Source organism: Nymphaea colorata, chromosome 8, assembly GCF_008831285.2.
Source record: "Nymphaea colorata isolate Beijing-Zhang1983 chromosome 8, ASM883128v2, whole genome shotgun sequence".
Lineage (NCBI taxonomy): Eukaryota > Viridiplantae > Streptophyta > Magnoliopsida > Nymphaeales > Nymphaeaceae > Nymphaea > Nymphaea colorata.
Genome location: NC_045145.1, coordinates 10,839,382 through 10,854,157, shown reverse-complemented (window position 1 = coordinate 10,854,157; position 14,776 = coordinate 10,839,382).

Below are 14,776 nucleotides of genomic sequence, written 5' to 3'. Positions count from 1 at the left end.
CACAATAAAATATGCCCTTGTTGTTAGACATATCAATTTCCATACTTGCTATAATGGCCTTCCTAGCATCATTTGCCCATCTCTTATCTAGTAAAGTGATTAATACTTTAGTTCCTAGATTTCTTCTGGCTTAGCCCTTAATTCCTATAATTATCAGACCAAGATGGATAAATCTATTTTGGTTTCGTAATAATTGTTTAATACTGTTATGACTAACGATGCCAATGTTTTGGTGTTCAATAGTTACACAAACTTCTTCTTCTCTACTTATTCTGACTAACTGTGGGTTAATACTCCAAAATCCTGTCATATATAAAGTTCGAGGGTTTAACAGAGAGAGTTGATGATTATTGTATATTTCCAAATCTCTGTTTACGTATTTCTTCTAATGTTCTAGGGCTAGGACCCTGGGTTCGGATCATTCTAGTTAACAGATTATCGTCTATTCGCCTTATTTCATTAGTATCACTGAGGTTTCTACTGAGACTAGAAAAAGAACGTCTTACAGCCATTATCTTCTAGAAAAAGCTATACTTTTAGGAATAGGGGTAGGGGTAGGTTTGATCCCACCATTTCCTATGTTTAGTTTGTCTAGTCTTTTGGTTAATTCCTCTAGGTTTGCTTCCTGTGGTTCTGGTTTTTTTCCTAAGGTTCGTTCGAGATGGCTAAGCCTTTGGTTTAGTTTTATCATCATAATGATTAGCAGGTTTAGTTGACGAACTATAAGTTTATCAGAACTACTAGGTGGATCGTATCTGGTTAATCCTTCTGCCTCGGAGTAGTAGGTTCTTGTTTCTTTTAGACTTTGTATGTAGATGTCTTCTTTATCACACATAAGTGTCTGTAAGGTTTACAAGTTTTTAGGGTCTTATGTTTTCCAGGATTCAAGTGTTCTATTCTATACCTATAAGACGAAAGAAAATTTTGTAAACTAATTAAAATATTTTAGGATTTTTTGAAAGCACCGCGTTCAGAAATCAAAGGGTACTTAAGATTTTTTGAAATAAAAAGGTTCTAGAGCCTACTAGGTACTCATCTCTTTTAATCCCGCAGTCCTATGTATCATGCATACAACTTCACACTCTGTTTACGAGTCTTAAGTTTTAGATTGGAAAAATTCCTTTCACAGGAACAGGGTTCTAAGAACAGATAACACATCTATTATAAAAAAGAACAAACTAAAACATGGTAAGCTTATGGTATGATTCCCCCGATTTTAAAAACTTGTTATATTCTCCTTTCATAGAACACCATGTGCGACACCTATGTCATCCCATTCAAACCTCACCGTTTGTGTACTTTTTCTCCTAAACGGCCTCCTCGCCTCACGGGTACTTCTGTAACATGCGTAGAACCATGCTTTATAAAGACGAACCTGCTGTAACATGTTTTGTTCATGATATGATTCCCGTGTTTTTGAGTTCTTGATTCTCTGGACGAGCCACTGTGTAAATCCTTTAAGACCAAAAGGCTATTGTGGAAAAGAAGTACCCGTGAGGCGAGGAGGCTGTTTAGGGGAAAAAGTACACAAACGGTGAGGTTTGAATGGGATGACAAAGGTGTCACACATGGTGTTTTATGAAAGGATGAAATCATAGGAGAAATACCTACTAAACATTGGGATCGTAAGAAAATAGAATGGATGATATAGAAAAAACTTTAGCTATAGCTGAACTAAAATTAGGTTCTTTAGAAAATAAGATAGTTAAGCTTGATCCCACAAATTTTGAGATACCAAATATCAAGGGAAAAGGCATAATTTTGGAAAAAGGAGAAAGGGCACTAACTACTATAACATTTCCCAATATAAAGACTGACCATAGGGAACAAAGACGAACAGCTATTAGAATTCCTTGTATATTCAAAATAGATAAGTGGAAATTAGAAATAGATGCCCTAGTAGACACAGGATGTAGCGTCTCGGTATTAGACAAAGCATTAGTTCCACCAGAATACCATAGAAGTTTAGACCCTGCCTTACAACTTTGGGCAGAACAAATGGATGGATCCTTACACAAATATGATGAAGAAATATGCAAATATAAAATAGCCTTTAGACTCTCTAAAGAAGAACATACTGCCTATCAACCAGGACCTAAGACATTCATTAGACAAATGCAATTACATGATAGTACAAAATGCATTATAGGACTAAATTTCATTCTAGAGAATATGTCCGGATGTGTCATAACCAGAACTGGCCTTTCGTTTCTTACCAACCAGGTTTCTTGGGTTCCAGAATATGGACCTAAAGATTGTAGCTATGAAATTCCAGGAGCCTGCAAAGAAAAAATTGACCTAGCCTACCTAGAAGAAGAAGATGACCTAGAAGAATTAGAAATGGACCCCGATTATAACCTTTTAAATATACAAAAAATCTATAATAAATTAGACACAGGTTGTACAGAAATAGATGACTTTCTCAGGATATTAGAAAAGGATGAAATCAGAGGAGAAATACCTACTAAACATTGGGATCGTAATAAAATAGAATGTGTCCTACAGGTAAAAGATCCAGGATTTACTATTTCAAACAAAAAGATAAATGCTACGAATGACAATTTTAAAGATTTTGAAACGCATATAAATGAATTGTTGAAACTAGGAGTCATAAGCCCTCACCGGAGTCCTGCCTTTATTGTTAATAAACATAGTGAACAAGTTCGTGGAAAATCACGAATGGTCATAGACTATAGGCGACTTAATGATAATACCATAGAAGACTCTTATGATATTCCTGATAAAACTGAACTAATCAATAGTATACAACACAGTAAATATTTAGTAAATTTGATTGCAAATCTGGATTCTGGCAAGTAAAAAAGCATACAGATAGTATTAAATGGACTGCATTTACTTGTCCCTTAGGAAGCTTTGAATGGTTAGTTATGCCTTTCGGCCTAAAAAATGCTCCTGCTATATTCCAACGAAAAATGGATATGATATTTGGCCAATATAGAGGATTTGTGTGTATTTAAATAGATGATATTTTTGTTCATAGTAAAACACAACTAGATCATATAGGCCACTTAAAAATAGTGTTAGGAGAATTCCTACGTAATGGAATTATAATCAGTAAGAAGGCACAATTCTTTAGAAAACACATAGAATATTTAGGTGTAGAGATTGGCGATGGAAAAATCAAACTACAACCACATATAGCAACTAAAACTTTGGAATTTGAGATACATGATATTAAAAGTCTTCAAAGGTTTTTAGGATTAGTAAACTATGCTAGACCATTTATTAAAGACTTAGGAAAAATGGTAGGCCCCTTATATAGTAAACTCGGTCAATCTGGGGTTAAAGCTTTTAATATAAAAGATATGAAACAAATAGAAAAAGTTAAGGAAGCAATAAAATACTTACCAGAAATGTATCTACCCCTCGATTCAGACTTTTTAATAATTGAAACTGATGGATGTATTAATGGGTGGGGAGCAGTATTAAAAAGGAAACCCAATAAATATGCTTCCAAAGTAACTGAAGTCGTCTGCAGATATAGCAGCGGCCAGTATAAAGAAAAGGGACTCTCCAGTAATATAGATCAGGAAATTCTTGTTGTAATATATGGACTTAATAGTTTTCGGTTATTTTTGCTCAACAAAAAAGAAATAATAGTTTGGACCGATTGTGAGGCCATTGTAAAGTTTTATGAAAATAAAAATTCTAAACGAATAAGTCAGAGAAGATGGATATCCTTTAAAGATACTCTTATAAACCAAAATTATAAGGTAACATTTGAGCACATAAAAGGAGAAAACAATCGTCTAGCCGATATGTTAAGTCGACTGCTCAAAGATGAATAGAGACATTGATGTTTATGAGTCAGAAATTAGAAGACTTAATAAAATTGTAAGTTATCTCGACCAATCCAGAGTAAGGTTACATGACCTTAACCCTGTTTTCTCCATCGAGATCAGAAAAGCTAGTGATGATCTTTTAGACATTGTTTTAAGCATGCAACAGTTAGTTAATGACATGAAACAAGAACGGGTCCAAGCATCTTCATCTCGTTCTTCAAATGATACATCTGCATGTAGACATTAGCCACGGTAGACAATGTAGAATGCATTCTTTTCTCTAACACAAAATTTTGTTTCAGGAAACATGGCCTCTATAAACCAGTTGCCCATTGACCCAGACCTAGGATTACCGATCTTCCCGCCACATTCAAATTTGGTCTTTCGAACTTCTCCAAGCCTAATCCTTGATCTAAAAGATCATGTCCTTCTAGACAATCTTTGGCAAAACAAAAGAAATCCGTCATACCCAAAAATCATTTCTTTATTAGCCGGCCATCTCAACCTAAAGAACAGGCAACTTCAGTCCAAAACTCTGCCCGAACTATCCCTAGATCATATACCCCCCTGACCTCAAAGCTTGGATGCTTATCTTACCTTAGAAAGGAGCCTAAAAGCGGCCCAAGCAGAAATAAGTTGACGAAAAAAGAAAAAAGAAGAGCTAAATGAAAAAATACAAGCTCTAGAAACAGAGAATAGACTCCTCAGGGAACATGTTGAAGAATAAATTAGGAAATTAGGAGAAAAAAGAGAAACGGTTCCCCCAAATATTCCTTTAGTCAAGGAACAGATCTATCATTTGGTAATGCAGGCAAAAAGAAAACAACAGTTTGACATGCAGAATCTGTTAAGGACCATGGCACGGCATTCAAAGAAGAAAAAGCCTGGTTTAGAATTTGTTTTGCTGAAACATAGACATGACCTCCATGAAGAAAGTTCTCTCTGTGAATGTGATCAATGATTTTCCATTATACAAGCCACTCTGAACCTTAGAAAGTGGCAGGACCAAGAGATCGAGGGGATAAAACTTTCCCCCAAAACTCTTTTGGAGCAAGGATTTTTGAAACGAGTACTAGTTACAAAAGAAGAACAAGTAAAACATCTTGATTTTCATTGGCGGCTAGCATACACATTAAGAAGGCTGTTTAAACTTGGAAGTATAAAGCCTTATGGATATGTTAATTTAGACATTGAAACTATTCCTCCTTCGTATGAATACCCCTGTGATGCAAAACATGAGATCACAATCAACACCTATACGTCACAATTTCCCCTGCAGACCCGTATCCCTGAATAAACTCTTCGAACTCTTCTCATTCCTGAAGATATATATTCCCAACTAAAGCGTTGGAGAGCTTATACCATAGCTGCAGACCAACATGCCCGGTGGACAAGATCTACTTGTATGGTGCTGAAGATAAACATACACGCATCTTCCTAGCAGATACTTGGCTTACTGAGAAATTTTACATTCCTTTCCAAGGTATCTTACAGATAAACCCTGGCCTCTGTGAATACTTCTACCAAATATATGACAGTAGTCCTGCAAAATGGACTGGTGATGACCAAAATGTCGGAGCAGTCATTCACAGAGACGACAATGAAGATGAGTGGCATGTTGATGGTGAAGGAGAATGGGATGATAATGAACAATACGAAGAAGAAATTATCGAAGAAATGGGAGACAACTAGAGAGAAGTAGGGACGAAGCTGCTGAGTCCTTAACCCTGCAGCCTAACGTTTGTCAAGACCGGTAAAACTTGACCCTTGTAAGTCATGGTTAAACTTTCCATGGGTACAGTGCTTCCCATGTAAAACGTAAGCATCATCCGTTTGAGAAGAAACGTGATAAACTTCTCTTTGGGAAAATCCCCCAAGTTAAACATAGGATTTGCGTTGTAGATCATCGCCTCAAAATCTACCCTGGAAAAACCCTCTAGGCTAAATATGGGTTTTACGTTTGTAAATTTTCGGCATAAAAATTTACCCTGTGACGCTCCCCACAGGATAAGCTCTGGGTCACATCCTGAAGCAAATCGTTTCGAGGCGCTTCTAGAAGATCGTTGTAGTTGCCGACCTTCTTTATGTAAATAAAGCAACGTTGTGTGAATAAAGACGAAGGAATATTACACACGTCAAAAAAGTGAACACGTGGCATCCTCATTGAAGAAAAGACGAACCGGCTACTGTAGCAGTTACTGTAGCAATTCGGCGGACACTGTAGCGCACTGTAGCACTTTTTTGCTTTTTGGACACGTTCGACTGCCACCTCATCTAGCACACGACATCTGTCCACCTTCGAGTTCATTCGAATGTAACTACTTTTGTTTGTTTGTGTTTAGCTTGTTCGGGAAGGAATCCTATTCCTTTACCATATTATAATTTGTTTTGAAGTCCGGTGCCTATAAAAGTACCTCCCCAGTGGAAAAGGAATAGGATTCCTTCCCGAACAAGCTAAACACAAACAAACAAAAGTAGTTACATTCGAAGGAACTCGAAGGTGGACAGATGTCGTGTGCTAGATGAGGTGGTAGTCGAACGTGTTATAATTGGTATCAGAGCCTAGTACGCTTTTGGTCTTGTAAGTATGCTCTGCTTTTAATGAAAGTTTTTATGTGTGTTTAACGCTTTCTTTCGTGCTTCGTTTATAAGCCGAACGGGAAAGTCTCTTTCCCGGAAGCATGTCTCTTTGCATAAGCCTGCATAATCTGTTATTATGAATCTTTGTGTTTTATGTTGGAAGTTCTGGCCCTAGCCAGGATCTATGCGTAGAACCATGCTTTATAAGGAAGAACCTGCTGTAACATGTTTTGTTCATGATCTGATTCCTTCTTGATTCTCTGGACGAGCCGCTGTATAAATCCTTTAAGACCAAAAGGCTATTGTGGAAAAGAAGTACCTGTGAGGCGAGGAGGCCGTTTAGGGGAAAAAGTACACAAACGGTGAGGTTTGAATGGGATGACAAAGGTGTCGCACATGGTGTTCTATGAAAGGAGAATATCACAAGTTTTTAAAATCGGGGGAATCATACCATAAGCTTACCATGTTTCAGTTTGTTCTTTTTTATAATAGATGTGTTATCTGTTCGTAGAACCCTGTTCCTGCGAAAGGAATTTTTCCAACCTAAAACTTAAGACTCGTAAACAGCGTGTGAAGTTGTATGCATGATACATAGGAGTGCGGGATTAAAAGAGATGAGTACCTAGTAGGCTCAAGAACCTTTTTGATCTTAAGTACCCTTTGATTTCTGACCACTGTGTTTTCAAAAAATCCAAAAATCTTTACTAGCTTACTAGTTTACTAGTTTACTGAATTTTCTTTCGTCTTATATGTATAGAATAGAACATTTGAATCCTGAAAAACATAAGACCCTAAAAACTTGTAAACCTTACAGACACTTATGTGTGATAAAGAAGACATCTACATACAAAGTCTAAAAGAAACAAGAACCTACTACCCCGATGCAGAAGGATTAACCAGATACGATCCACCTAGTAGTTCTGATAAACTTATAGTTCGTCAACTAAACCTGCTAATCATTATGATGATAAAACTAAACCAAAGGCTTAGCCACCTCGAACGAACCTTAGGAAAAAAACCAAAACCGCAGGAAGCAAACCTAGAGGAATTAACCAAAAGACTAGACAAACTAAACATAGGAAATGGTGGGATCAAACCTACCCCTACCCCTATTCCTAAAAGTATAGCTTTTTCGAGAAGATAATGGCTGTAAGACGTTCTTTTTCTAATCTCAGTAGAAACCTCAGTGATACTAATGAAATAAGGCGAATAGACGACAATCTGTTAACTAGAATGATCCGAACCCATGGTCCTAGCTCTAGAACATTAGAAGAAATAATAGATATAAACAGAGATTTGGAAATATACAATAATCATCAACTCTCTCTGTTAAACCCTCGAACTTTATATAAGACAGGATTTTGGAGTATTAACCCACAGTTAGTCAGAATAAGTAGAGAAGAAGAAGTTTGTGTAACTACTGAACACCAAAACATTGGCATCGTTAGTCATGACAGTATCAAACAAATATTACGAAACCAAAATAGATTTATTCATCGTGGTCTGATAATTATAGGAATTAAGGGCCTAGCTTGTAGAAATCTAGGAACTAAAGTATTAATCACTTTACTAGATAAGAGATGGGCAAATGATGCTAGGAAGAACATCATAGCAAGTATGGAAATTGATATGTCTAACAACAAGGGCATATTTTATTGTGCACCTGATTTCTTGCTAAGCATAAGAGACCTTGAACATATTATCATAGGAATTCAAACTAAAGGATATGAAACATTTACGGGAAAAGCTAATTTACTTGTAAATGTCGGATTCTTAGGAAAAGTGACAAATAATAGTACTACAAAGTACAAAATCGATACTAAGGCTATAATTGAATCTATGACTAGTAAAGGTATTAGGATGATCAAGCCTATGGCTATTGACCCTGAAGAATTAGAAGGCTTAGATTGGAATATTAGTAAAAATCTAGAAATCAAGACTAATGTCAAAGTTCCTGAAGAAAGTTTAATGTTTAAAAACCCCAATGGTAGCTATACTGTGAGATTTTTAGACTATAAAGAAAAACAACATAAAGAAGAAATTGAATCTAAAGAATTCCGTAACCAGATAGAAGATTAATGGAAACCTTAGAAAATAATTGTATTCTCCTTCCTAAAGAATTTGACTTATCAGAAGACTTAGACTAGAAATAAAATTAGTAGCAGAAGGAAAAATTCAAGAAGAAGACCACCTATATATAGATCCCACGGAAAATATTAGGATAAATAGACTGGAAAATATGCATATGCAGAAACCTATAAACATCTCAAAAAATCTTATGGAAATAGATGCTCCAGAATCATCCCTCGTGACCAGTGGAAGATCACCTCAAGACCAACAACAACCTCAACACCAAGCACAACCCCAATCAACTTCACCTGTACTATTCTATTCACCTGGACAACCCCCTAGAAGACCTTATGTAGAATATAAGGAAAGAGATACCTATACACCTAAGGGTAAAAGAATGCCTTTAGAAACCATAGACAGAAAAGATTTAATAGATGAAGGAAGAATTTTGAACATTAGTGCTCATGATCCGCAATTATTACCCTCAGTAATAGACATGTAGACTCAACGAGTTGCAAGGAAGTGGGATATGATGAATCAAGAAATGTGGACAACAGAAGAAATGTACAACTGGGCAGAAATTTTTTTAGGGGAAACCGCTAGAGCATCTTGGGAAGCATACAAAAGAGAACACCCACAAGACTTACAAAGAGAAATTCTTTTAGGTAAAAACATTTATAACTTTACCAATAAAATACAATTACTCTTACTAGGATATCAGCCAAATACAGGGTATGATAAACAACAGCAAGACTCTATTAGAAAACTAGAGCAGCTCCAAATTAAGGACTGGCGCTATATTAAACCTTTTTTACAAGACTTCTTTTATTATAGTTCCTTAGCAGGCTGTTTTTATAATAAAGAGATAGGAGAAAGCCTATTTCTCAAATTACCAGCCCCCTTGGGTTCTGAAATTCATAAAAAATATAAAGAAAAAGAGATGATGCCCCACCTAGACAACATTAGTATAAGGATTCAATTTATTATTGACGAATTAGTAAAGAAATGTACCGAGATAACCATTTCTAAACAATTAAAAGGAGAATATAGTTTTTGCAAACAAATTTATACGCCACAAAGGTATGATAAAGAGCCTAGACACCCAAAAACCTATAAGACAAGAGATAAAGATAAACGACGGAGATACTACCTTCGTAAATCTAATGCTAGAAAACTCTATCTTGACAAACATAAACATGTTAGAAAATATAATACTCAAAGAGATTATAAAAACAAATTAACATGCTTCACTTGCGGCAGTCCTGAACATTTAGCTAGGGACTGTTCAAAAAGGAAAAATCTCTACAATAAAGCCTCTATTCTTGTCGACTGCGTAAATGAGGATGTATTGGCTTTAGATGAATATATTAGCGATACTGAAAGCATTTATAGTATTGTATCCATAGAGGAATCATTCCATGCTCCTAATTCCTCTGATGAAGAACCTTGTAGCTATAGCTGCATGGGACATAACATACTCGAATCAAATAGAAAAAATGGTGAGGAATTTCAAGAAAAATTCTCTACTTTAACCAACCTACAATACATGTTAGATAACATGGATGATGACTAATATTTTTTCGATAGCTTTTTGAGCATCATATAGGATGAGTTTGATCTCCTGTAAGTAGACATTAGCCACGGTAGACAAAGTAAAATGCATTCTTTTATTTAACAACAAAATTTTGTTTCAGGAAACATGGCCTCTTCCAGCCAAACCCACCTTGTCCAAATCGACCCAGACCTATGCCTACTCATATTACCCCCAGATTCCAATCTTACATTTTTGACCTTGCCTGGTATGAACCTTGACCAAAAAGACCATATTATATTGGACAACCTCTGGCACAATAGGAAAAACCCAACCTTTTCTAAAGTCCTTAGCATCCTGGCAACCTACCTTAGCATCAAAAACACACAACACCAAATCACACAAAACCAACTTAAGCTCTTTCCAGATCCTACCCCTAACCCCGTATTTTTAGACATAGCCCAACAGTTAGAGGCTGCTAGTAAAGAGTTAACTCTTTGTAAAGAGACAATAGAGGACCTGGCTGAAAAATTAAAACAGTCAACTGCCGAGGTCCAATTACTAAAAAAGCAATGGGAAAAGGAAATGTAAAAACAATGGAAAGAAAAAAGAGAAAGCTATCCCCCAGTAATTGATGAAGCGAAAGAGCAAGTCTATAAAATCGTACTCCAGAAACAGAAGAAGGAACAAGGACGTATCCAGGATATACTAAGATTTCTTGCAAGAAACCCTGGTCTACGAAAGAAGGGAATGAAATTCTGTTTAGTCAAATATCAGCAAGAAAGACATATTGATAACTCTTTCTGTGAGTGCAATAAAGGATTTGGGATCGTCCTGGCAAGCATCAATCTCAAGAAATGGACAGACACAGAGATGTTTGATATGCAGGTCTCCTTGAAAAGTTTAATGGAACAAGGATATGTAAAAAGGATCATCGTAACAGCCGTGGAGCAGACTCATATGCTGCGATTCAATTGGCGTCTGGCCCATATAGTAGAACAAATCTTCCTGAACAACTGGGTTACAAAGGGATTTGTAAACCTGAACATCAATACAATCCCACCAACATATGATTATCCATGTGATGCAAAACATGAGATAACTATTCAGACACACTCTTTTGCCACCCCTCTACAAGCCTCCCTACCTCTCGCAGACATACCAGAAGCAACTACAGATGAGTGGTATGATGAACTCACAAGATGGAGGGAATTTAAAATGTCCCAACAACTGAAAACATGGCATCACCCACATAACCTCACTTCAGAAGACAGAAATACTAGGATATACACATCTGACTCTGAACATGTAAAAATGGTGATACCATTCCAAAATCATGTTTGTATGAAACCAGGCTTAAGGGAACGTTTTGCCAAAATTAATGTAGGATGGCAAGTTCATGAAATAGGAGACACAGGCAAAGATGGTGCTGCAACTGTTCTCCAATTCTATCAGCATTCAGATAGCGAAGGAGAAACTGATCCAGCATGGCAGTAGACATCCTCTAAAAGAAGTAGGGACGAAGCTGCTGAGTCCTTAACCCTGTAGCCTAACGTTTGTCAAGACCGGTAAAACTTGACCCTTGTAAGTCATGGTTAAACTTTTCATGGGTACAGTGCTTCCCATGTAAAACGTAAGCATCATCCGTTTGAGAAGAAACGTGATAAATTTCTCTTTGGGAAAATCCCCCAAGTTAAACATAAGATTTGCGTTGTAGATCATCGCCTCAAAATCTACCCTGGAAAATCCCTCTAGGATAAATATGGGTTTTACGTTTGTAAATTTTCGGTATAAAAATTTACCCTGTGACGCACCCCATAGGATAAGCTCTGGGTCACATCCTGAAGCAAATCGTTTCGAGGTGCTTCTAGAAGATCGTTGTAGTTGCCAACCTTCTTTATGTAAATAAAGTAACGTTGTGTGAATAAAGGTGAAGGAACATTACACACGTCAAAAAAAGTGAACACGTGGCATCTTCATTGAAGAAAAGACGAAGCGGCTACTGTAGCAGTTACTGTAGCACTTCGGCGGACACTGTCGCGCACTGTAGCACTTTTTGCTTTCTGGACACGTTCGACTGCCACCTCATCTAGCACACGACATCTGTCCACCTTCGAGTTCCTTCGAATGTAACTACTTTTGTTTGTTTGTGTTTAGCTTGTTCGGGAAGGAATCCTATTCCTTTTCCATATTATAATTTGTTTTCAAGTCCGGTGCCTATAAAAGCTCCTCCCCAGCGTCTGTAAGAATCATCTTCTTCCATCCACACATCCCCCAACACACCATCTACCTCCGAGCACTTGCTTCCGAGTGCTTAAGTCTCTCTCCCTTCCTCACTCCCCTTCCTCTTCTTCTCCACTCCCATGTTGTTGTAAAAAGCGAACCGGCGCTTTCGTTTGTAAATCCGGCCCCCCTCACCGTGTTCAGAAATCAAAGGGTACTTAAGATTTTTTGAAATAAAAAGGTTCTGGAGCCTACTAGGTACTCATCTCTTTTAATCCCGCAGTCCTATGTATCATGCATACAACTTCACACTCTGTTTACGAGTCTTAAGTTTTAGGTTGGAAAAATTCCTTTCGCAGGAACAGGGGACCATGGCATGACATTCAAAGAAGAAAAAGCCTGGTTTAGAATTTGCTTTGCTGGAGCATAGACATGACCTCCATGAAGAAAGTTCTTTATGTGAATGTGATCAAAGATTTTCCATTATACAAGCCACTCTGAACCTTAGAAAGTGGCAGGACCAAGAGATCCAGGGGATTAAACTTTTCCCCAAAACTCTTTTGGAGCAAGGATTTTTGAAAGGAGTACTAGTTACAATATGGTCTTTTTGGTCAAGGTTCATACCAGGCAAGGTCAAAAATGTAAGATTGGAATCTGGGGGTAATATGGGTAGGCCTAGGTCTGGGTCGATTTGGACAAGGTGGGTTTGGCTGGAAGAGGCCATGTTTCCTGAAACAAAATTTTGTTGTTAAATAAAAGAATGCATTCTACTTTGTCTACCGTGGTTAATGTCTACTTACTTACAGTCAGAGCCTAGTACGCTCTTGGTCTTGTAAGTATGCTCTGCTTTTAATGAAAGTTTTTATGTGTGTTTAAAGCTTTCTTTCGTGCTTCGTTTATAAGCCGAATGGGAAAGTCTCTTCCCCGGAAGCATGTCTCTTTGCATACGCCTGCATAATCTGTTATTATGAATCTTTGTGTTTTATGTTGGAAGTTCTGGCCCTAGCCAGGATCTATGCGTAGAACCATGCTTTATAAAGACGAACCTGCTGTAACATGTTTTGTTCATGATATGATTCCCGTGTTTTTGAGTTCTTGATTCTCTGGACGAGCCACTGTGTAAATCCTTTAAGACCAAAAGGCTATTGTGGAAAAAAAAGTACCCGTGAGGCGAGGAGGCCGTTTAGGGGAAAAAGTACACAAACGGTGAGGTTTGAATGGGATGACAAAGGTGTCACACATGGTGTTTTATGAAAGGATGAAATCATAGGAGAAATACCTACTAAACATTGGGATCGTAAGAAAATAGAATGGATGATGTAGAAAAAACTTTAGCTATAGCTGAACTAAAATTAGGTTCTTTAGAAAATAAGATAGTCAAGCTTGATCCCACAAATTTCGAGATACCAAATATCAAGGGGAAAGGCATAATTTTGGAAAAAGAAGAAAGGGCACTAACTACTATAACATTTCTCAATATAAAGACTGACCATAGGGAACAAAGACGAACAGCTATTAGAATTCCTTGTATATTCAAAATAGATAAGTGGAAATTAGAAATAGATGCCCTAGTAGACACAGGATGTAGCGTCTCGGTATTAGACAAAGCATTAGTTCCACCAGAATACCATAGAAGTTTAGACCCTGCCTTACAACTTTGGGCAGAACAAATGGATGGATCCTTACACAAATATGATGAAGAAATATGCAAATATAAAATAGCCTTTAGACTCTCTAAAGAAAAACATACTGCCTATCAACCAGGACCTAAGACATTCATTAGACACATGCAATTACATGATAGTACAAAATGCATTATAGGACTAAATTTCATTCTAGAGAATATGTCTGGATGTGTCATAACCAGAACTGGCCTTTCGTTTCTTACCAACCAGGTTTCTTGGGTTCCAGAATATGGACCTAAAGACTGTAGCTGTAAAATTCCAGGAGCCTGCAAAGAAAAAATTGACCTAGCCTACCCAGAAGAAGAAGATGACCTAGAAGAATTAGAAATGGACTGCATTTACTTGTCCCTTAGGAAGCTTTGAATGGTTAGTTATGCCTTTCGGCCTAAAAAATGCTCCTGCTATATTCCAACAAAAAATGGATATGATATTTGGCCAATATAGAGGATTTGTGTGTATTTATATAGATGATATTCTTGTTCATAGTAAAACACAACCAGATCATATAGGCCACTTAAAAATAGTGTTAGGAGAATTCCTACGTAATGGAATTATAATCAGTAAGAAGGCACAATTCTTTAGAAAACACATAGAATATTTAGGTGTAGAGATTGGCGATGGAAAAATCAAACTACAACCACATATAGCAACTAAAACTTTGGAATTTGAGATACATGATATTAAAAGTCTTCAAAGGTTTTTAGGATTAGTAAACTATGCTAGACCATTTATTAAAGACTTAAGAAAAATGGTAGGCCCCTTATATAGTAAACTCGGTCAATCTGGGGTTAAAGCTTTTAATATAAAAGATATGAAACAAATAGAAAAAGTTAAGGAAGCAATAAAATACTTACCAGAAATGTATCTACCCCTCGATTCAGACT